The sequence below is a fragment of the Sitophilus oryzae genome, unplaced genomic scaffold (genome assembly GCF_002938485.1).
Source record: "Sitophilus oryzae breed Bouriz unplaced genomic scaffold, Soryzae_2.0 scaffold_815_pilon_pilon, whole genome shotgun sequence".
NCBI classification, from domain to species: Eukaryota; Metazoa; Arthropoda; class Insecta; order Coleoptera; family Curculionidae; genus Sitophilus; species Sitophilus oryzae.
In genome coordinates, this window is record NW_022147434.1 from 5,892,465 (window position 1) to 5,918,519 (window position 26,055).

Here is a 26,055-nt window from a genome sequence, read left to right on the forward strand (position 1 = left end):
AAAATACCGAAAACTAAATCGATCAAGAACACGCCACTGGGGGATTATTATTAGTCTAGTGGACCCCTATAATCCCAGAAATTTTGATCTTGTTAGTATACGCAGTTTTCGAGAAAAACGGTATAAACAAATTAGCTGCTGACGAAAATACCGAAAACGAAATCGATCAAGAACACGCCACTGGGTGATTATTATTAGTCTAGTGGACCCCTATAATCCCTGAAATTTTGATCTTGTTAGTATACGCAGTTTTCGAGAAAAACGGTATAACAAATTAGCTGCTGACGAAAATACCGAAAACGAAATCGATCAAGAACACGCCACTGGGTGATTATTATTAGTCTAGTGGACCCCTATAATCCCTGAAATTTTGATCTTGTTAGTATACGCTGTTTTCGAGAAAATCGGAAAAACGATATAAACAAATTAGCTGCTGACGAAAATACCGAAAACTAAGTCCATCATTAACACGAAACTTTGTGTTTCTAGTTAGTAGTGATATAAATCATGACCTTTTTTTTGTTGTTTCTGTCGATATCATAGTAACCAATTGTTGCTAAAGGTAGTAGTGCTAGTACTATCATAAATAAATTAGTTTTTTATTTTTTTTTTAATTTTGGTTACATTAGTATAATTCATACATATTTTATAAAATTACACTAGGCGTGTCAATTTGAAATTATAATAATTAATCCGATATAAAAATTTCGGTAATAATTTATTAACATAATGAAGCATACTTCGTTTTAGTACTATTTAAATATTAATAAAATTTTCCTGCAAGAAATTGTATTATTATTTCATATTAAGTTAAGTCACCCGACGCCACTGGCCCTTCGGCTATGTTCGGCAAATCGGCCGCTATCTTTTGGCTGCTAAGTTCACATCAGTACTTGGGCTAACTAACAAATTTAATCACCGATTCTTTAAAACTAAATGGGTTATGTGAAAAAATAATTTTAATATATGCTAGAGATGATCGGAAATAATTATTATAATATAATTCAAATTTTGCTTCTTAAAAAAATTGTATGTGCACTATATGCGAATCTTTAAAGTCCAACTTCTTACTAACAGCTATTAAATTGAAGGATTTGAAGGACATGTTTGAAAAAGTACTAAATTAAAAATTAATAAATAATTTGATTCATTTTATAAGAAACATCTATCCACGTTCCGAGTTTGGTTCCAATCGATCCATAATTAAGGTAAATCCTGATGATTTAATCCATTTAGAGGCATCGGTTCGAAACGTCGAGGACGTCCACATTTTTCTTCAATATCAAATCCTTAGTCCCACACTGATGAAGTTGCAAAAGAAACGTCGTATCCAACTTTGCAGAGTTGGACTACATCAACTTTTGACGTTTCTTATGTCAAAACTAACTGTTACAGTGACACGTGTCGTCACGGTCAAGTTGGCCTTAGCACAATCTATCGAGATACTAAATTTTATTTAAATCGGACAATTTTTTTGCCATTGATGATGGGGTTTCATAGTGCACGAAACGTTGCCAAAATATCATGCAAAGATGATCTGTATTACCAGTTTCAGCCCCCTAGCTCATATAGGGACCGAGTTACGGCGGCGGCGCGGCGCTCCAAAGATCAATCTCAACTTCCTCATTGGCATACCACTTTTTCGATCGTCACTACTTTCGTCACCACTTTTCGTTTCGTTACGACTTTCGATAGCTCGTGTAATTCTTGCTTGGTTACGGCTTTGAATTTTAACTCCCATAGCACATAAAGAAGTTTCACTTCAACAAGTTATTTCACTAACGATACTTAATTATTTATTATTCACAATTTGATTAACATTAAAAAATGAAAACCAAAGTTACATAGTACATTTAGTTCATCAGTAACAATGTCCATGCTATCGTAAATAAAACGGATCTACTGAAAAACTGACGTGAAAAGCATCAGGATGGCTACAGCGAGCCGGTTTCACCGATCTGCGGCACGCTAGGCGTCGATACAGTTTCCCAAGGTGGCCGTGGTGTCTAGATGTCGCGCGTCGCTATGACAACGGCTACAAGAAAAAGTTTTTTGTTTTCACAACAGTCAAAAATATCTCATTAGAGATGTTAAATTTTGCGTTTAACTCGCGTATTATTATGTTTTTAATTATTTTTAAAAACAATTATGTGTTTAATGGTGGTGTAATGTGTGTTATTATTGATCGGTGGATATGTAATGTAAGTACAATATTAATTAGAGTTTGTTTTGCTTAAAATACTGATTAATGTTGCCATAGGCCTAAAATCTGTTTTAATTTTCTACTTTTGTACTTTGTTGCTAATATTATTTGTTTTTTTTTACGGATTTGTTTCGATATAGCAAGGAATACAGAGTGATTCAGTCTATAATAATACATACGCACCTCATTCGCCTTGGTTGATTATATACGAAAAAGGAAAGATGTAGAACAAATTTTTTTATGGGTAAATGTAGAGAGGCAATGTGCATAATTTAAAATTATTTTCAAATGTACAGGGTGCGTCAGAACTAAGATCCATACCAAAGTTATATTTTTTCTTATAGAACACCCGGTATTTTATTTCAATTTTGGATTCTTGGCATAATATAAGGCATGTATTATAAGGGTTTAATATATGTTTAAAAGCTTTGGTTTTTGAGATATTTAAAGATATTTAAATACGCATGCTATAATAAAAAAGATTGTCAACACATTGTACATTACGTTTCAGAATTAATTCCTGTGCTGACTTTCCAGCCAGAGAAATAAACTTTACTAAAAAATTTGATTGCTTCCTTAAATGTATACAGGGGTATCAAAAATTGCTGGTCTATTTTAAATATTTCCTTTACTTAAAAACTTCGTTATTTTAAATGCAACACTATGTATTTGAACCCATTAAAACCTATTTTGTTATATTTTTCCGAGTACTTTTCTGATATTTTGTGATAATGCCTCATCGGTTTTGTAGTGTTATAGGTTTTTGGTTATACCCTCTTATAACAAAGTTTGCTGTGTGTAGTTGGTGGAGGTACTAACCAGTTCCGAAAGTACCGGGAATTCACGTTTTTTTTGAGCCATCAAAGAAACGGGCACTCGAATTACCGATATTTTTTGTACTTTTGGGACTTAGTAACAATAATTAAAAAATCATGTTTTGTTATGTGCGGAAGTATTTTCAACGATCGAAATCAAACTCTTCTAAATAAGTACTGATACTATTTCTCATTGTTCTTACTTTTTGCAAAAAAACAAATTGCAACTTCAATGAAACACTAAATGTATAAAGATGTAAATATACAAACATGTAAATAGATAGACAAAAAAACATAAGTCTCAATATACAAACATAAAAAAGTAAATAGGTATGTATACGTAATTTCTCACAGCTCCATATTTAGCTGGTTAATCCATTGGATTGCCTGAGGGGTGCAAGAAATCATTAGCTGTACCAGAAAACGCTGTCATCGGACACTCGTAGATTATGTGCTGCATTGTTTGAGAAGTAGCACCGTAATCACATTCTGGACTCATACGCATTCCCCATTTGTGTAAAACCCGAGCCGCTTCTACCATGGCCAGCCCGAATCCTGTTTACCCGAACCCAAGTTTTACGGGGCATGTTAAAACCCTGTGGAGGATTTTCTAGGTCTAGCAGAGTATACCATACAGTTCGAGATCCATTCGTGATGTCCGTTAAAGTCATCAGTAATAAGCTCTTGGGCTATTTTAACAGGTGGATTTCTAGATTTTAACCTGTTGAATCTTATTACGTCTTGATGGATTGGTAAATCAAGATTTTCACAGATCTTTTTATATTCTCGGACTAATATTTGTCTAGTTAGGTTCGTTTATGTTATTTGATGTGAACTTTAAGTTACCTACGTATGTTTTTTCCAAGTTTTTGTTTTGATGTTTGAAGAAACTCGATTTTTTATCGATTTTAGTTTTGAAAACCATGCCTTACTTGTTGATTGATGAACTAAACCATCATTGAATAAAAATTAGCTAGTACCGAAAAAAAAGGGGAAATACCAGTTCCTTAAAGGCGTGGTGCCGAAACTCCCGGTTCCGGAAACTCTGCTAACCATTGTGGAAACTTTTTCTAGACTGATGTCATAATCTTTTTAAAAAAGTAGAAAAAAGACTCAAAGTCTCTTTTTCTACTTTTTTAATTTGAACCAGGTCTCTTTGAGAAAAATGGATGCCTTCTTTAAATAATCTTTTTATCTTATTGTCTTTGTACTTATCGGTCAAAGAACGAAAAGGGATGTTATTGTAATTTTATTTTTATGGAGAACTTAATACTAATTTACACTTTCATTATTATAAATTATTATATTATTAAGACATATTTATTAAGGCTCCAAAAGGGACGTTCAGACGCAGACGGGTCGATTTTAGTTGATAGAGCAGTCAGTTGAATGCGACTCCAACCGTGTGAATAGGAATTGGACCGATTTTTATCAGTCATTTCAAAGTTCACGGGTTTTCAACGTTTGTCTTTCAAGTGGTAAATCAAAACCGAGCTGAAAAGTGTGAACCCTTTGCATTCGAATTGAATTCAAATAGCAGCCATCGTTTGAGCGTGCTCAAATAGGGAGTACGAATTGTTGGGATTACTTTATGCGAATGATATTGTCATGATGGGTTCTACTGGGAGCAAAAGTATTTTAATATATTCCTTCTGGATATCCAATTTCAAACCCCAAAACGGCGATTTTTTCTTGATTTCTCTTTCTCCAAGATACTCTTCTCAAGATACTATGCTTTCAACTCGCTCACAATGTTTTGTTGCTTGACGAAAGTTGATCAACTAAAATCGATCCGTCTGAACACCGCTTAATAGATTCAGTTAATTTATGATTAACAAAGTGAATGCATAAATAGCCGCTACACTTTCCCCGAAATGTTATACGAAATATTTCTGGAAATAGTACGACAAATATAAGCCCGTGTTAGGTTAGGTTAGATTAAAAAACAAACAAACAATCACAGCGCGTCTCGATCAATTTCAGGAAACGTTTTCAGGAAACGTCAAGGTCAAACGTTGTGGTGGCTTCAGAAAAATAAGTAAATATGGAAAAAATGATATGAAAACAGTTACTGATGGTAAATTAAATTGGCTATTCCTCGAAGGTTACACATATTTAGTTTTAATCATTGTCTACTATTATTAATTACAATATAGTAAAAAATATTAGCGATGGGAACTATCGAATGAATTAGACTATCGAATGGTTACTGAATGAATGATTTCAACTATCGAATGGTTTTATTCGAATAAAATCATTCATTCATTTGTATACTAAAGCATATGTGACAACCTCGCCGTGCGACTAAATGGTTATCGTTGAGCCACGACTATCGAATGCTTTTGATAAATGAAATTTAGTATTCGTTTGATTTTTGTGTACGTGGTGCATTATTAGTTCTTCCAAATTTTTATAACTTTGCCTTATAAATACTGTGCTATTTTTGCTTTTATTAAAATATTTAAAATACTAAAATAGTCGTTTTTTTTAATTGACGATTGTGTGCGTGTGCAGGTGACAAAATTTTTCCGAAAATTTGTGTGATTTTCCGTAGCCCGATCTTTCAATTATTTTATTTTATATGGTATATGGTCTATTTTTTAATGGGAAATTTTGAGAAGAAGCAATTTTTAAGAGAGATGAGATGAACTTAGAATTAGTTTTAAAAATACATATTTGTATTTTAGATGTTTTAATAATATGAATTAGTTGAACTTAATAATCATATTTAAGTAATGTGGTTAAGTAAATTAGTAGTGGGAACTATCGAATGAATACTATCGAAACATTCGATAGTTGCAATTCATTCGAATAATTCGATAGTTAGTAAGAAAATATTCGTTGAAAACTATTCGAATAAAAATTATCGAATAGATCCGTCATCTGCCTTGAAATATTGTTTTCTAGTAATTCGGCAGCAAAAACCATTCATTTATAAAATTCATTCATTTATAAAATTCATTCATTTATAAAATTCATTCATTTATAAAATTCATTCATTTATAAAATTCATTCATTTATGAAATTCATTTATTCGTCAGAATCGATTATAATAAAATATTAACTGAATTTTAGTTGTCGCCCGGCGACGTAGGTTTTTCCGAAAGCGGTCGGTGGCAATGCTATGAAAGAAGCCGGCATCTTTGATTTTTGCGGAGTCATATATAGATAAGGACACATTATTTTTTTATTGAGGTGCTAGTATTTACACAGAAAATACATTATGAAGGGCGCTGTTGCCATATTTTTGTATTAGTTGATATTAGCAAAGAATATTATTGTTTGGCTTTAGTTAGTTGTTAGATAGTATGTCTATATATTTCTGCATTTTTTATTAATATTCTGTTGTTACACTGCAATAATACTTTGTTATTTTGGATGTAGGAAAATTATTTTAATGTTTTTAAAGCAAAGACTGGTTTAATAAATAATAATAACAGTAATAATTTGTTATACCTATTAACAACAAAATTTAAAATCATTTAATATAAATATTTTTTTTAAGTAGTAGCAAAATATAAACAACAAATTAGATGTCAAAATTATTTATATTAGATTCTATTTAAAAATAATATAGTCTCTAATTTTTTGGGCAACGTTGGTTTATTAAATAATAATAATTACAGAACTAATTTGTTATATTAACAACAAATTTTAAAATCATGAAATATAAACATTTATTAATTTTCTAAGCAAGCGGTGTAATGGAAGGAAAATATAAAAAAAATTAGAAATCAAAATTATTTATATTAGGTGCTTTATATTACTATTTAAAAATTATATTTACTTTTACTGGCATTTACTTTAAAAAATAAATGAAATATTTCTTCGCAAAAACTACATGTAAGAGAATTAGCATAAACAAAATACAAACATCGTTAACTTTTTTTTTAAATTGGCACGTGTAAAACTTTCATTTTAATTTTCTCACCCCATAGTTTGAGTTCGATAACCATTTACTTAACCACATTACTTTAATATGATTATTAAGTTCAACTAATTCATATTATTAAAACATCTAAAATACAAATATGTACTTTTAAAATTAATTTAAGTTCATCTCATCTCTCTTAAAAATTGCTACTTCTCAAAATTTCCCATTAAAAAATAGACCATATACCATATAAAATTAAATAATTGAAAGATCGGACTACGGAAAACCACACAACTTTTCGGAAAAATTTTGACCACCTGCACATGCACACAATCGTCAATAAATAAAATTAAAAAATAACTACTATTTTAGTATTTTAACTATTTTAGTAAACGCAAAAATAGCACAGTATTTATACGGTGAAGTTATAAAAATTTGGAAGAACTAATAATGCACTGACGCATACAAAAATCAAACGAATACTAAATTTCATTTATCAAAAGCATTCGATAGTCGTGGCTCAACGATAACCATTTAGTCGCACGGCGAGGTTGTCACATATGCTTTAGTTTACAAATGAATGAATGATTTTATTCGAATAAAACCATTCGATAGTTGAAATCATTCATTCATTAACCATTCGATAGTCTAATTCATTTGATAGTTCCCATCGCTAAAGTAAATGTTATCGAACTCAAACTATGGGATGAGAAAATTAAATTGAAAGTTTAACACGTGCCAATTTAAAAAAAAGTTAACGATGTTGGTATTTTGTTTATGCTAATTCTCTTACATGTAGTTTTTTGCGAGGAAATATTTCATTTATTTTTTAAAGTAAATGTCAGTAAAAGTAAATATTATTTTTAAATAGTAATATAAAGTACCTAATGTAAATAATTTTGATTTCTAATTTTTTATTTATATTTTCCTTCCATTACACTGCATGCTTAGAAAATTAATAAATGTTTATATTTCATGATTTTAAAGTTTGTTGTTAATATAACAAATTAGTTCTGTAATTATTATTATTTAATAAACCAACGTTGGCCAAAAAATGTAAAGACTATATTATTTTTAAATAGGATCTAATATAAATAATTTTGACATCTAATTTGTTGTTTATATTTTGCTACTACGTAAAAAAATGTTTATATTAAATTATTTTAAATTTTGTTGTTAATAGGTATAACAAATCATTACTGTTATTATTATTTTTTATTAAACCAGTCTTTGCTTAAAAACATTAAAAATCATTTTCCTACATCCAAAATAACAAGTATTATTGCAGTGTAACAACATAATATTAATAAAAAAAATGCAAAATATATAGACATACTATCCCTAACTAACTAAAGCCAAACAGTAATATTCTTTGCTAATATCAACTAATACCAATATATGGCAACAGCGCCCTTCATAATGTATTTTCTGTGTAAATACTAGCACCTCAATAAAAAAAATAATGTGTCCTTATCTTTATATGACTCCACAAAAAATCAAAGATGCCGGCTTCTTTCATAGCATTGCCACCGACCGCTGTCAGGTTTCTCGGAAAGAAACCTACGTCGCCGGGCGACAACTAAAATCCAGTTAATATTTTATTATAATCGATCCTGACGAATAAATGAATTTCATAAATGAATGAATTTTATAAATGAATGGTTTTTGGTGCCGAATTACTAGAATACAATATTTCAAGGCAGATGACGCATCTATTCGATAATTTTTATTCGAATAGTTTTCAACGAATGTTTTCTTACTAGCTATCGAATTATTCGAATGAATTGCAACTATCGAATGTTTCGATAGTATTCATTCGATAGTTCCCACTACTAAAAAATATGAAACAGTGATTAACTAGCGGTCTACCATTTATCGGCTTATAATCCACGGTATTGCGCCTCATGAATAGAATATACAGAAAATTATTTAAAAAATCGTCTAGTTATTTATTAGTTTTGTTTAAAGTTTAGTTTAAGAATTTGGTTTTGTTTTTCTAGTTTTAATTGACTGAATCCCTGCTTAATAAATACTAGTCTAATTATAATACTAAATGGATTTATCTGAAACCATGCTGGGTGCTAATAAAAGTATCGTTTACAGATTTTTCTTAAGAGCAATAAAAGAACATTGCTTTTAAATAATGTTTGTGGACCATATTGTCGACATCGGGTGAATTAATAATTTGCCCAAGCGAATATATTGATAATGTTACCAGTATTACTCATCAAGCAACACTCATCATCATGATGAGTGTATGTTTGAGTACCAGTTTTACTGATCAAGCAATACTACTACTCTATTCTTATATTAATCAATTAAGGCCGTAAACAAACATATCATATACAATTTTATATACTAATTCATTATAATAAAATTAAATCATAAAAATATTGTAATTATATTCCTGTAGTTTAAGTGAAAAGTTTTGTTCCTAAATATCTACTATACATATAATAAACGCGTGTTCAAATATTAATTCTGTGGAATATACAGGGTGGTCCGAACTGTATTCCGGAAACTTCGGCAGCATATTCTGCAGATAAAAATAGGTAAAAAAGTTCCAATAAATGTATGTCCTAAAATGCTTAGTTTCGGAGATACAGGGTGTAGAAATTTCATATTACTTCCATTTTTTCCAAATAATTTCTGAAATAACGTGAATACTTAGATGAAAACTGGCGACTGGCAGTTTTTTGACATAAAAAAATTGATTTTGATGTCAATATGACTCCTATTTGTAGAGGGCGCCACATACATCTATTTTAACTATTTTGAAGAGAAATAACTATTCGTCCGTACCTGTATAAAACTACTGGTTGAAAAAATATACATTTCCGTGATTTTTTACTCAAAAAATGTCTCTTGGCAAAAATCGCTACGAGAAACCGTTCTCAAGATATTTAGAATGGAAATAGTCAATACATGTCATTATTGACAATAAATAAACATGTTGAGTAGATAGTTATTTCAGTAAAATGATAACTAAAAAAAAATCTTCGAAAAAATGCTGATAAAACAGTTTCTGTTGAACTTTTGGCATAACACATTTGAAATTTATGATTTCAATCTAATAACTATTTAGTCAACATGTTCAATTTATGTCATTGACGACAGGTATTGATAATTTCGATTCCAAATATCTCGAGAACCATTACTTGTAGCGATTTTTACCAAGAGACCTTATCTACGAAAAAAAGTCGTAAATGTATATTTTTTTTCACTCGGTAGTTTTATACAGTTACGGGCGAAAAGTTATTACTCTTCAAACCAGTTAAAAATATGTTGATGGCGCCCTCTACAAGTAGGAGACATATTGACATCAAAATCAAATTTCTCATGTCAAAGAACTTCCAGACATCAATTTTCATCTTAATATTGACGTTACTTCAGAAATTATTTGAAAAAAAATCGAAATAAAATGGAAACTTCTACACCCTCTATTTTCGAAACTAAGCATTTTAGGACATACATTTATACGAACTTTTTTACTGATTTTTATTTGCAGAATATGCTGCCAAAGTTTCTGAAATACAGTTCGGACCACCCTGTATATCAGTATAACATAAAACGAGATGTAATTAACGAAATATCATCGTAACAACAGCTATTTTAGAAACGTCTAGCTTTACTTATTTCACTGAGATTTATGAAAAAAAATCCTTTGCCTTGGATACAGATAACGCCACATTTTGGAAACAACTCAAAACAAGACAAAATTGAACGAGGCTACAAAAAACACCAAAAAATCGCCCCTCGCCCTCCTCATGAGTAGTAGGCGCTTTTAAGAATCAAAAATAGGTCGAGGTAAACCGAAGTGGGCCAAGACAACTCGAAATAAATCAAAATGCGTCAAAGTTGGGCGACGAAATGCGACTTTGACATGTTTCGAAGAGTTTCTCTCATAGTGTAGACGCTGTTTTATATATTTACTTTGTTCATCAACAGTCCCTGCTGAAAGCGTCATAATTTACAGGAACGTAGATATCGTGTGATTTCTAGATTAGGATTCCTTAATCAATGACTATTCTATTGTTAATAGAAGCTTCACATATTGATACTGCTTTTATATGAGTATTCTAATGTCCCGCACCTTCATAACCCATATATCTATCTCATCTCCTATAAGCCGGTACCGCATAATTTAAAGTCCTGTCCGGCGTCGGCATAGACACCATCGAGTACCACGAATTCTTCTGCCGCTCGATCGCCTTCTTCGACCTCCGCTCGGCGACACCCAGCCGGTACGCTAGTCAACTCTCAGCTGTTCGGCCAGCTAACAGCGTACCCCGGAACTAGGTACGCGCTGCGCTCTCCTCGGTCGAAGTACCGGTACTCCGGCAGACCGACGAATATTTGTTTATTTTCCGTGTGTGCCGTGTGATTTTCGATTATTTTATCGATGGACGGGATTGTTTTATTGTTTTGTTTTAGAAGTAACTGAGTGGGAATGTGTTGTATTTTGGATATATTATTGCTTTGGAGGTGAGTTTGTTTGTAAACATTTTGATAGCAATAAATATTATGCATTAGATCAGTTATAAAATAGTTATTTATTTGTTAGCTAATTAATGTGAAGCTGATTTTAAAATAAATAACAATAAATGGTAATTATTGTTAGTTAAGGTTTTATTTTACAGGATTATTGGCTCATATTTTGGGTTGTTACTCCATTGCATAGTACTTAAGATTTTGACCTAATTGAAATTGTTCAGAAAAATGTAGTTTATGCTTTAATTACAAGAGGAGTATTTTAAAGATCATAGACTTGTTTTAGGTTCAAGGGGTGAAATTTCGAAAAGTATAATATACTATTTTTTTTATTTTTCTGTGCGTGCCGTTTAGTTGTCAGTGATTTTCGATTTTTTCCCTGATTTTCCAATTTTTCCGGTTTTGTTTTTGAATTAACAGAACAAAACGTGAAACGTGCCGTATTGTGAATATATTATTGTTTTGGAGGTGAGCTTTCTGTATTTAAATATTTTAATAGCAATAAATATTATGCAATGTATTTTATTTGCTAATTTATTTAATTTATTTTATAAAGGACTATTATTTATTATTATTATTACTATATTTGACTCAATTATTTTGTGAAATTATTCGGAAAAATCAGATCTATGTTTTCTAAGTTGAACATAATTTGGGAGGTCTTGATTACCTACTTCCAATTATAACAAGATAAGATGCAAAAGACAACATTTTAGATATACACGGTGAGTCTTAGAGCGCTTTCAGATGGAGCGGACCGAACACGCGGAGCGTCCGCGCGGTTGTTTTTACAATATAGCTCATCCGGACGAAGCATACGCGACCCATGTGAAATCGTTCATATAAACTCATAGTACTTGCCCGAAGTGGCGGACGGTCCGTCGCTGACGCTCCGCCCTATCTGAAAGCGCTGTTAAATAAGTGCGTATATTTCCAGTGCTGGTAGATCTCGATAAAAAAGACATATTTTCTCTTTACCGTTTTTTAAATAAGACCAAAATAACCGAGTTATTTTACTCTGAAAATTTCCAAGAAAATTATTTTTGCTTAAATTTTGAGAACTACAAAAAAATTATGTTTTTTGAAAAGACAATCATTTATAGACTTGTTCGGTTTTGATATTTGAACACCGGTTTAGGTTAGGTGTTGATGACAACCGGTGTTTCAGTCGGTGCACCGGGGTCAGACGGGTGTTTCAGTCGGTGCACCGGCGTTGTTTTACAATACCGGTGCTCACAATAGTTCACATTGACACCCGTGTTTCTTTCGACAGTCCTAGATACTGGCTACCGTCCCAGATACTGGCTTTTGTCAAAGCCCTGGGACTGTATGATGAGTTATGATTCAAGAAAGGGGGACACAATGGATCTGTAAGGTCGAAGTGATTAACCTCCCTCCCACTCATTCTAAATTCTAAAAAAAAAATTCTTTCGACACCAGTGTTTACCTCGACACGGATGTTCATATCAACACCGATTATCCGACACCTACTTACTACGTTAAATTTGCCAGTTTGTTATATCTCAATACGTTCTGTTTTTGATTAGACACTTTTTTACTTTATATTTCTTTATCAGATGATTGCACTTTATTTTAGTGATTATTTTGGCAAAAAATAATCATCAGTATATTGAAATTTGGAAGGATTAAGGTGAAGTCGGTATGCTTCACTAAACAATAAAAATAAACACCGATACAACATTATTATTACTATCAAATTTATTGTCAATTTTTTAATAATTAAAACTATATTCCTTTGTTAACCCGTTTACCAAATCGGCGATGCCGATATTAAAATCTGTGCCATAGTTAAAACCTGTGTTGAGACTGATGTGTCGAGATGTACATTGGTGTTTATTTCGACACCGGTGTTCATCTACAACACTTGATAGTCCATACTCGATTTGGCCATCGGTGCAGCTCAACACCGGTATTAAAGCAATCCGAGTTGCAGCAGTTTTTGGAATAGGCCTAAATCATTATCCTAAACTTTTATATTTCCATTTATATTTATTCCATATTAATGTCCATTATTGAATTAGTTTATCAGATATGTTAACATGACAATATTGAGTATTATTAATCATTAAAAATGTGTACTCATCTTAAGAAAACGTCTAAGTTTTCTAGTAAAGAGAAAAGAACGAAAGCGTAAAATTTTAACGACACACTAATTTGAGTAAAAGTTTATAAACAAGACATTTTCGCTGATGAATTAATTACAAAGTACTAGTTAATAAGTATATAAATTGTTATAGTTATATTTAATCAAAATATTAACAAGAATTCTATAAATCTACATTTATAATAGATACTCTGTTTTAATGACACAAATAGCTTAAAGATGTTTTCGTTTTCATTTTTTAGTTGTTTAAAGTTAATTAAGTAATTACTATTGAATTAATATAATATAATGACTGCAATGATATGACATATTTTGCAAATATGATATAAGTAATTTTATGAAGTTTCTTCTATTTTTAGGTAAAGTGGTTAATAATAAGAATTAATAATATTTATATAAACCTTTGTTAACATTTTGCTGACAAAATTAACACCATTTAGTCACTATGTTTCATTTAAAATATAGTTATTGCCGTCTAAGGTCAGTATTTATTTAAAATATTACCTTATTATAGGATGGTATTCTTTTTATTTTTCTAGAAAATAATCGATTAATAAATGAAAACTTAATATGTTAACCCATTAGCAAGCAATGGGATGTCAAAAAGGGGGTCAATGTTAGTTGGGAACTATTGTGAACTAAAGGCCTAGTTCAAGGAACTATTCTTCTGGAGGAACTAGAATTGAGGAACTAGTTCCTCCCAAGGAACTAGAATTCCCACCTCAAGGCCTTACATATCGCAGTGTTTCCTGCTCCTTAATATTGTAAAAAAAGCGCTAAAATCTAGTAGGCTCCGTGTTATGGCAGCGAATTGGCTAATTATTTTTGGCAAGAAGCTTCATAAATTTTAAATTAATTAACGTTTGTGTTTATTCCTGATTGGCTATCTCCAATGAACAAAGGATGCACTTAACTATATGGAGGAAAATGGTGGACAATAAACTTATTTTGATTCTAAAAGTACGTAGTAGTTCTATATCCACGGAATATTAGGACACCCTATATTATTATGTTATAAAATAAATTATTAATCCTATTTAGAACAGAGAAAATTCATAACAACTTTATTAATATTAAGACACCTGACAAAAATATTGCAAAATTGGAACGATTTTATCTACACCTTCGTATAAATCTTCAATTCAGGTCATTATTTTGGCTGATTTTTATAAGGTTATATAAAAACCGGTCAGTAATAATTATTTATTATTTATTGCAAGTTGTCGCAATTATGTATTACCTATTGATCGAGTGCAGGTAAATATTAAATCACCTACATGTTTTCGTAATATGTATGCAACAAGACCTAATGAAAGGTATGCGTACTTGAGAGTCAGCTGATCACTTTCTGCAGTAGGTACTCGGCCTGTAAGAAAAAAATCTGAGTTACGTGATATTCGTTGCACTTTTATTAGCTTGCGGTCAGTCAGTGGCGTATCAATAAGCTAGTTTTCTTTGTAGGTATTATTATTTTAAATATCAACAAGAGGTTAAAAAAACAATGATAATCTAGTTTCCGTTTGGATTTTACGCAGTGGTATTTTACTCAAAATAAGCATTTTATTTTTTAGATTTCTCTTTCAGCTATTGTGGCAAAGTACCTAGTTTGTTTCATGAAATATTTACGTGGCTTTACACAATATTAAAAAATCAAAAACATTTTTAATTATTAAAATAAAACAAATATTTTTCAGCTTTTAACTTAAGCATATACCGCGTGTTTCTCAAAAGTGGTTCACACCTATAACTTTTTTTTATTTTTTTCAGATAAAAAACGAGATTTTGGTACGTTAGTATATGACATAAATGAGGATTGATTGACGTATTTAATTATTTAAGGGTGTATTCCGTTGTTTACCTTGATTATGGTTTTATGTTCCGTTTCTTTCGGTTTCCTGAAAGTTTTCTTATTACGGAACACGGTTCCTGAAAAAATCGGTTATAACTGTCACCAAACTAACCAGCCCGAGAAAACTGGTTTTTCTGGTTTTGTTTGTCAATCAATGTCGTCTATGTGACAGAAATCAAGCAAATATTGAAAGTTGTTAAATAGTTGAATGGAACAATAATTTAATAAAAACCAGAGACCGCGAAGCGGTCGAGGGTTTTTATTTTAAAATTATTGTGCATTCAACTATTTTCTAAAAAGCAAAATCATGCAAAATTATTTGGGTAGTTTAATCAATTAAATTTATAGGTTGATTTATATAATATACGGCTAGATTATTTCCTGAATGACTTAGAATGAAGCGAATGACTTAGGATGAAGCAAATTGCTATAAAATTTTTATTAACTATAAAATTTTGGACAACATACTAAACCGTGAATTCATTTTCACTACATCGGTAAATAAAATTTAAAGACGTTTCAAAATGACGTCTCGTAAGTAATAGCTTACTTCGGGTTTTTCTTATTACCGATTCTGAACCGTCCTAGAACTGCGATACGCATGCGCAGAAGGAAATATGGAGACATTATTTCATTAGCGCATGAGCGGCAGAGTTCTAGGGCGGTTCAGAATCGGTAATAATAAGAACCCGAAGAAAGCTATAGTTTGTGCTTCTGCTACCTTGGTTACGCATCCCAACAATGCATCGAGGACCGTTTCGCATGTCAACATATCAAATTCTGACGTATTTTTCTCCACTTATTTGTTCAAAATAATATCGAATAAGGGGTTTTCACCGATCAAAATCGTTATTAAATCATACATATGAGTTGTAAATCAATATTTTTAAATGAACTGGTGCCATAATTTCTCAGAATTAGTGATAAAAGACAAAAAGAAAACCCAAAAGGAAGCCGAAAAAATAATCGCGGTTAAACTGGTCTTGGAATTTAATCACTTATCTAAACAAAATTTATTCGAAAAATTAGATTAGCTGATTGGTCCATTTCACGTTGAGGGAAATAATCAATAGAAAATGACACTCTGAATAACATATCCAAATTAACGTACCAAATCTCGTTTTTTTTATCTGAAAAAATAAAAAAGTTATTGGGTGAGCCACTTTTGAGAAACACCCGGTATTGAGATGAACTTTTTAAAAGTATTTTGAGCTTCCTGCTGTTTGCAGTTTAAGGTTGATTCTCACTATACCTTCCGTATCAGCCACCTTCCGTTTACATAAACTTTTATATCGTGTAAATGAATAGGACAATGCGCACTATCCATAGATTTAGGAAGAACAGATATCACATTATGCATTTTAACCCGATCAAACATTCGGAGGTTGACTACGTACTGTAAAAACCAACTGAGATAGAGAAGGCGACATTGCCACATATCAAATTTGCGCCTATCTACTTAGTTTGATTTGCAGAAAAGGTTACTTTAAAACCTTCACCGGATATCAATAAATCTCAAATTCTTAATTAAATTAATAGTTTATTTTTAAAGCAGCATGCGTAATAATATGTTATTAACCAGAGGATATATGCGTTACTATTAAAGGACATGTTTACTGTTTAATGTGCTGAAACGTCTAGAACTATTGGCAACGTCGCTACTAGTCTTCCAGAATGAAATGAGCCGTCCGTCCCACCACCCCTCGCGACGGCCCATGGTCCGTTATAGCGTACTACGTTTAGCTTACGGTGTGTTTGAAGTTGGAATCAAGTCCAAAGTGAACTTTTCAGTGTTTTTCAGTAGTTTTTGTTTTTGTTTAATGTACTTTTGAATCTGCGAATTTTCAATATGGTACGACAGTGTCAAATGTGTGGACAAATAAGCTCAAATTACCCGAATTTGGCTTTCCACAGGTAGGTATTGTTTCCGCCGCGCCGTAATCGTACATAGGCGTCCCACAAGGGAGCCTCTCACAATTAAAATAATTTCTAATTATATTTGTTGAATTTTGATCTACTAAAACAAGAACGTAGTAGCCGGTAATTGAATTATAATTTGTCTCAATTACTACCTAAATGTTTTAGATCATAACAAATTTAAATATAAACGTTACATTTGAAACTTTATTATAAGCCAGAATTATATACGTTATTCTAATGGAATTTTGCTCAATAAATAAACATAGGTGTTTCCTGGTCCTTTTTTACATTTTATTGCTTTATTATATCTGCCCCTTCGGCCTTGTTTACACAATTTTTTACCACCGTACAAATACATCTTCCTAGAGTTATTTGTACGGTGTGTTTAACTTTTTTTAGAATGGGACGAACTGTAAATAATTCTTAGGCTACTAGTTTTATACATATCTATATAGAGAGTGACCCAGGCCTCCAAAAAAGCTATTTTTATATTATAAAATTTATATTTTATTTTTTACCTATTACGTTTTTGGTTAGTGATTTTTATTTCAATTTTTTACATAAGATGGGGGCCATTGTAACGCACATTTTCAAAATATTTTTGTCAACATACAGGGTGATTCAAACCGCAATACATATGCTTAATACAGTTCATGAAGATTAGGACATTTAACTAAAATTTGATTATCTGATGAAGCTACCTTTAAAAGTAATGGATTTGTAAATAAACGTAATAGGTATTCATTATTATGCAGAAATCCCATACTGTAGCACACAGATTTTATACTTTTAATGATAAATGCCTTCTATTGCGAGACTAAAAGGCAATTGCCTCGTATCAGAGCCATCATAATACGAGAAGAAGACCGAAAGTCAAATCTTGTCTTATATTTTCAAAAAAAACACAATTTTCTCATTAAATATTGATTTTAGGTATAGGAAGTTATTAATAATACAAGATTAAACAACTACTACACAGTACTTCACAGGAAGCTATCGATTGGGAACTAACTAAATCGTTAGTAATTAGGTACTAATTTTGAAAAGTTCTTTTTAAGATAAAAAAAAGGTAAAACTAAAACCTAAACTATCATTTGAGATTAAACGGGAAGTTCTAATTAATGTTGCCTATTCTAAACAAGAAAAATTTATTTATAAGTTAAGTTTTATAACATTCCTAATTAAATTTGGGCGAAAAAGAATATTTCTGTTTACTGTAGGTAATTTTCTCAGGAAAAATACGTAAATAAAATGACTTTTAAGTCAAAAAAAGTCAAAAGACAAGTTATTCCAAAAGGACTGTCCTTTTCAAAAAGGACAAGTGGCAACCCTAGGTATTTCTGGAATGGAAATTTAATGGCAAATCTACAACTTTGGTTTGAAAATATGTTCCGGCCACCTATGTTTACAAAAATGTCTAAAATGTGCCTAGATGCCCCCATATTCTGAAAAAAAATTGAAAGAAAAGTCACCAACTACAAACCTAATATAGAACTGTTTCGGAAGCCTGAGTCACCCTGTAAATATTCAAAAGTAACTGAAAGTTTATATAGAAGTAACTGAAAGTTTAAATTGAAAATCGACGTTGGAGTGATTTTCGAAAACTACTAACGTTTCAACATAAGTATATGTGGGATATTAATTGTATTATTATATTAGACCTTATAACAAAACTCATCTGACGAAAAAGTGTTAATGTAGTATATTAATATGGAGTAAAAATTTTACTAATTACTTTACTTTTACTTTACTAATTAAATTCGTTCCAAAAAACGATACGCCACTGGCCATTAGAACAATCCAAATGCGCCTAGTTGCCGGGGTCGGAAATTTTAGACTTCTCTGTCTCTTCTGTCCTTGTTTGACACATGGGAATGTTTGATACACTACCAACGAGTATTTATGAATGAGATGTTCCCTCTATCTTTATAATGTCTTTGGCACTATCCGTTCCGTTTCCCTTCCGTTCCATATCCTTTCCTTTCATACATTTTTTTGGCGGACGGACTGAAGCGTATCAGAAACAGCGTTGTCAAGTTCTTACATTTGTACCAACTCTGTTAACATTTTGCTGATATTTATTTATCCTTTCACTTCTTAATTAAATCTATTACCTTTTTCAAAGGATACAAATTTTTAAAATAAAACTTTCGTAATCCTATAAATTGTATAATAAAATGTATGGAACTGATACGGAACGGAAGCTAGTGTGTAACGGAAGCGTATAGTGTCAATACAATAGAAAATACGGAACGGATATGGAATCGGATATAAATCGGCAAGCTGATAGTAATTATCAATTAACATTTAATTATATTTGGTTATTTTAGAAGCTGAGATATTATGTAATTAATTAAATGTTATTATTTTTTTAGCATGTGGGCAGATTTTAAAAATAGTTTTTTAGATATACAGGTTGTCTCAAATATGCGCATGAAAATATTTTTTGGTCAGGGCATTTGCCATAAAATTTTCATTCCAATAATAGTTAGTATAATATTAACTTAAATAAAAATTATTATTAATTAATTAACTTAATTAAATTAATAACAGTAAAAGATTAAAGAATATAATAATATTTGATAACAATTAAAATTTTAGTTGCGTAATCGAGGGCGCGATTTTTAAATTCATTGTTACCAACCATGGACATATTCGGCCCCGGGCTGACTAACTGGAATTTAAATTTCGCGCTGGAGATTCAGGTGTTTAGCTGTAAAAAATATGAAGTTACCGAATTTATTTATTTATTTCCTGACATTGTCACTCCTTTTGACACTTTAGTTTTGTATTACGAGTTTTTGGTTTAAGTAAATAGGGTTATTATACTTTAAGCTTAGAATGTTTACTAGCAGACCTTGCAGTCGAACGTTGTTCTTTTTAGAACCTCTTTTAGTGCGAAGTGTACAAGATAGCTTAATAGCCGTAAAAAACTCATCGCAAATCTATTGGAATATTTTGAATGTATGTAATGGCAATTTATGTTAGCTAATATTAGTAATGGCAACAGCAGTTGATGTAAATAATAACTATTTATATATTTATAATTTATTTATTTTTGTTTTCTATAACCTTTTGATTAAAAGAAAATTTATAGAAGTGGACAACACTGTGCCGGTTACGTTCATGTTTATTTGGTATGACCTGTAGATCTTGGATTAATAAAAATGTGATAAATATTTTTCTACAGTTATTTAGATACATTTTATAAATCGTATTTTTAGGTTTTAATTTAAAATTTTTTAACAAAAAAAATTAAGATTTATTAAATAAAATTATGTTAAATTTGGGCTTAATATGGAAAAAGTACCTGATAATTAATGTATCACATTTATTTAAATTAGTTTACAGTCTATCCTGTTCGGGCACTCCGATTTAAGGAAACAAAAGACAAAACAAAATAATTAAGAGGTATCATAGCACAATGTATAATAAAAATTCGAATTTCCTCAATTCAGAATAACCGTTACACTTTCCCAAGAGAACTTAATTATAATATACATTTTCTTAAAATAAAGTCGTTATATTTTATTAGATTGATCTAATTTCTAGCATCACTTTCTCGGACTTCTTAAGTAGGATAACAATCAATTAATGTTAATAAAAAGCCGATTTACAGGTATTAATAAAAATATCTTCATTTTCTATAATATATATCTGTTTAGATGTTTTTTTTTTTGTTTAATGACGATTTTAGTATATCATATATTTTATGCGACACATATGTCGGGGATATGGCCTTAATAAATTGGAAAATGTATAATTATTGAATCAATTCAATTTATTTTTATTCGTTGATAGAATTAAACAATTAAGTAGAGCGATGTTGAAAAATAACCAGGTAGTAAAATAATTGCATACAAAGTAAAGTATTATAAAAGTCTGAAATGCAATTTGTGACCTATACAGGGTGGTCCGAACTGTATTCCGGAAACTTCGGCAGCATATTCTGCAGATAAAAATAAGTAAAAAAGCTCGTATAAATGTATGTCCTAAAATGCTTAGTTTCGGAAATACAGAGTGTAGGAGTTTCGTTTTTAATTCGATTTATTCCAAATAATTTCTGAAGTAACGTCAATATTTGGATGGAAATTGGTGTCTAGGAGTTTTTTGACATGAGAAATTTGATTTTGATGTCAATATGACTCCTACTAGTAGCCTACCTACATATTTTTTAACTGCGCCACCTACATATTTTTTAACTGGTTTGAAGAGTAATAACCTCGGTAATAACTTTTCGTCCGTACCTGTACAAAACTACTGAGTAAAAAAAATATACATTTACGACGTTTTTTACGTGAAAAAGGTCTTTTGGTAAAAATCGCTACGGGAAATGGTTTTCGAGATATTTGGAATCGAAATTATCAATACCTGTCATCGTTGACATAAATTGGACATGTTGACTAAATTGTTATTAGACTGAAATCATAAATTTGAAATGTTTTTGTGCCAAAAGTTCAACAGAAATTGTTTTATCATCATTTTTTGTAAAAAGATTTATGATTAATTTAAAAGAATAAAAATTTCCCAAATTTTATTATTTCAGTGAAATAACTATATCTACTCAACGTGTTTATTTTTCGTCAATAATGATATGTGATGTTGTCAAAGATATTTAAACTCGGGAGATACAACGATCTATTCATAAAACGCTCTAAACCTTCATCACACATTGGTTTGCGAAAATCAACGAGTGCGAGGGAGAATGGACAAAGAAGGGAATAGGGTATCGGCGCAACGGCAACTTTAGTCGGTTGAGGTCAATTTCCAGTGGCGGGCCGATCGACCGACAGTATTTTAAGGAAATTAAAATAATTGTTTAATAAATTAAAAAAAAGTAATAATAACACTTACATATTGGTCGCATTGTAAAAAGTTGAGGGAGGATACTAATAGGAAAAAAATAAGTTGAGGGAGGATAGCGAAATAAATAAAAACCGACATAATTTTTTATTATAAGATGGCTTTTAACATAAGAATAACAATTAAAAAAAATCAATAAGCGTTTTTTACTTTATTTTATTAAATAAAATATCAAATTTTGGGTGTATTAGTAAATGCAGTTTCAATATCTTGTTCCAAACCTTGTTCATCTCCGGTGAATGAGACTCCCTCTATTAGCAATAACAAAATAAAATAGTTATTTTAACCTAGTAACACAATATTTTACCAAAAACTAATATTTGTAGACTTCACATATTTTTTGATAAAAGACTTTATTATTATATGTATATTTATTATATACCTATATGAATTTTACAACTACTAAATGTGTGTCTAAAGGGATCGCACCCGCGATTAAAAACCGATACAATGACACAAAGTACCAGAGTGGTGCGACCCCAAAAACAAAATAGAAATAAATTAAATTATAAAAATAAACAGAATTAAAAAAATAAAATTAGATAAAAATGTGAAAATATAATTTTATCAGGGATGAGCGGAGATAAGCAGAGAAGCAAAACGAAACAGTGTAACCAGAACAGCAACCAATGACGGGCATATCAGAAGAACAAGAACCTCACAAATCAGTCGAAGAAATTATAATTTTTTAAATTATTTATAGTTATGAATTTAGTAAATGATTTTTAGTTTGTTTTTATAACCTGTAAAGGATTGAAATTTAAAGTTATTAGAAATATTATTCCACAAATGTGGCGCTATGAAACTGAAAGATTTTTGGAAGTTAGCTGTTCGGTGTTGAGGAATTTTAAAATAATGCACTTGCCTAGCCGAATGATCATGGTCAACTTAGTGAAACAATGAGAACAAATAGGGAGTCTGCTCTGTAGTTAAAATTCGTAGTTAAAAATGAATGTCATTAAATGAAATTATTACAAATCTAAACAAAATTATTTGATTTTATAATATTATAATACAGTCATCAGAAAAGTCTAGCGATAATTTTAGAAAATCATAAATAAAATAAAATGGCGATTGTTTAGTAAACGGTTCTTCCCTTAGTCTTAAAAAATATTTAGTTTTTTTTTCTCTGGTTTGCAAAGGAAAATTCATATTGTTTATAAATAATAAAAAGTGCATGTGCAAAGAATTTCAATACAATAAAATGTAAAAATACAACAAAATGTAGTAGTCATAAAATTCATGTAATAAGTACATTAATTATATGTATATCAAAAGATGTCCATTTACATTATAGCAACCAAAATTTAAAACAAAAGCCGTATTAAATTGTAACGGCAACAAAAAAGTTAGGCCGCAAAATTCCATTTTTGGTACACCCCAATAAAATTTTCACAAAAGGTAGGTAATGATTTTTCAAACCCAAGTGGGTACCTAGATTATATTATACTTATTCAATACCCTTTCTTAAAAGGGAAACAGAAATTGTTATTAAGTTATTAGTAATTAGTACGTACCATGTACCTTTTTTCTACAAATAATTTAATTAATAACTATAAAATTTAAAAAACATAATAAATTAATAAATATACAATTTAAAAAATGAACCTAAAAATAAATATAATTTAGAAATTTGCTATTTTTTCTGTCTAGGTCCGCCTCTGATCTACAGAGAAGAGGATATAATAATATACCTAACCCTACTTATTTTTATTTACCGGTGAAAAGTTAAATTTGGATTTAAATGATACACTCTCTTGTACACAATACATGAATGCACCATATTTTCAAATTAATGTCTACAGAAGTCCACAAAATAACGCTATACATAAAAATACTATAATACTGCAAATAAAGAATACGGAGCTTGATCGGCGGCATAGCAACATCGCAACAGGAGAATCTAGGAATTTTCATTCATCCTCGAAATCCGTTGTACTACGCCGGCATATTTCTAAAACTGACGTTGCCAAACTGCTTTTTATTATTAAAAGAAACACGATCATTATATTTTTATTCCATTATAAAATTTAAAATAGTTAAGCAGTTAAGCATTAAATGAAAAAATTGACGTTAGCAAATTAATGTACTTGATATATTATAGAAATATAACGAAATTATTTATTACTTAATAATTGGTTGTGGTATTTAATCGAATACTAATACCAATATACAGGTAAATCTGGCAAATGTTTTCGGTGTAAGAGAAATGCGAAAATAAGGATAGAATAATGGTCGATGAAGGAAAAAGGTAAACAATTGTATCTCTTGAGTTTAAATATTTTGGATGTTGTCTATTACCATTCTAAATATCTTAAGAAACGGTTGCTCGTAGCGAATTTTACAAAGAGATATTTTTACGTAAAAAGTCACAGAGATTTATATTTTTTCGCTCGGTGGTTTTATACAGGTACGGACAAAAAGTTATTACGTTTCGAAACAGTTAAAACACATGCAGGTGGCGCCTTCTACTAGTAGGAGTCATATTGACACCAAAATCAAATTTCTCATGTGAAAAACCTCCCAGACCTCAATTTTCATCCAAATATTGACCTTACTTCAGAAATTATTTAGAAAAAATCGAAATAAAAATGAAACTTCTACACCCTGTATCTCTGAAAGTAAGCATTTTAGGACATACATTTATACGAACTTTTTTACTTATTTTTATCTGCAGAATATGCTGCCGAAGTTTCCGGAATACAGTTCGGACCACCCTGTATAATGTTCATATTTTTTTATAGTATTTTACCTAGTATATTACTATTTTGTTGCCTAAAAGTAGGGTTGGCATGATTTAAATCACTTAAATCGTGATTTAAATCAAGAAAATCACTTGATTTAAATCAAGTGATTTTTTTAATTGTAATCATGCGATTTAAATAAAAAAAAAAATAATTTTATTGAAACTTTATAATAAATCAAAAAATAACTGTAAAAGTAATAAAAGTTTGTCCTAGAAAACTAGAAAAAATATGTCTATAACAGATAATAAATCGAAAAATAATGTAAATGTTATAAAACTATATAAAAATAACTATTTATCAATTTAAACGTTGGACCGATTTTTGTAGTAATTTCGTGTGATTCCATTAGACCGCTAAACGCAGGGATTTGTTTAAAAATTTATGTATAAGTGACAAAAATTCGCTGTTCGAATACGTATAATTCGCCAGTGCAGAACTAGGGTCTAGTGATATAGAGACTATATCTTTATTCGCGAGGATTTATAATCGTTGTCAGAAAATTGTTGTTTTTCAGAAAAAAAACGTTGTTTTATATATTTTTTTTTGAAACGGTGGTATATTTCTAAATTTCTATCGACATTTTGATCTGCAGTAAGTACTTTACACTTTGACATTAGATAATACATACTAATTTCATTCTCAACTTAAGACTATTTCCGAACAATAGTGTATTGTTTTATTATGAGTAAAAATTTGACGATGCTGTAACTTTGAAGGACCATCGTAAAGCTATTCCGACGATACATTATGAGGATACATTATGATTAAATTATTAACTTATATTCTACAAAAAGAAATAGTTAAAATTCTTTCTTAAAATCCTATAAAGACTTCTCATAGTTACACAAAGTATTGGAATATCTATATTAAATAAAATAAAAATAAATAGAACGATCCAAAAACCTCATAATATTGAAAAATTCATTTAACCGTTATAAATTGTCTAGTCTCGACATTTTCTGTCATAAAATGTATCTTTAATAGTTTCTCAGATATTCAAATATGCCGCTACTTCAACATTCATCTGTTATTTCTTATTTCATTTCACAAGCTATTACCATTCAAACAGTTTACTGTCGTAAATAGATTTATATAATTTAACGAAATTGCATTTGATGATATTTATTTTTTATACAAGGTAGTTCACGCTATTCGACCACAGAGTATT

General features: G+C 30.3%; 1 protein-coding gene across 3 annotated transcripts in view; it reads left to right on the top strand.

The window, feature by feature from the left end:
* The first annotated feature begins 11,152 nt into the window (after positions 1-11,152).
* LOC115889505 (cordon-bleu protein-like 1) overlaps positions 11,153-26,055 on the top strand; it is a 494,950-nt gene continuing 480,047 nt past the window's right edge. For 2 of the 3 annotated variants that reach the window (XM_030909519.1, XM_030909520.1), the window contains exon 1: positions 11,153-11,377. The gene's annotated coding sequence lies outside the window, so the exon portion shown is untranslated. The remainder of the gene's footprint in view (positions 11,378-26,055) is intronic. The other variant, XM_030909523.1, reaches the window with a different exon arrangement.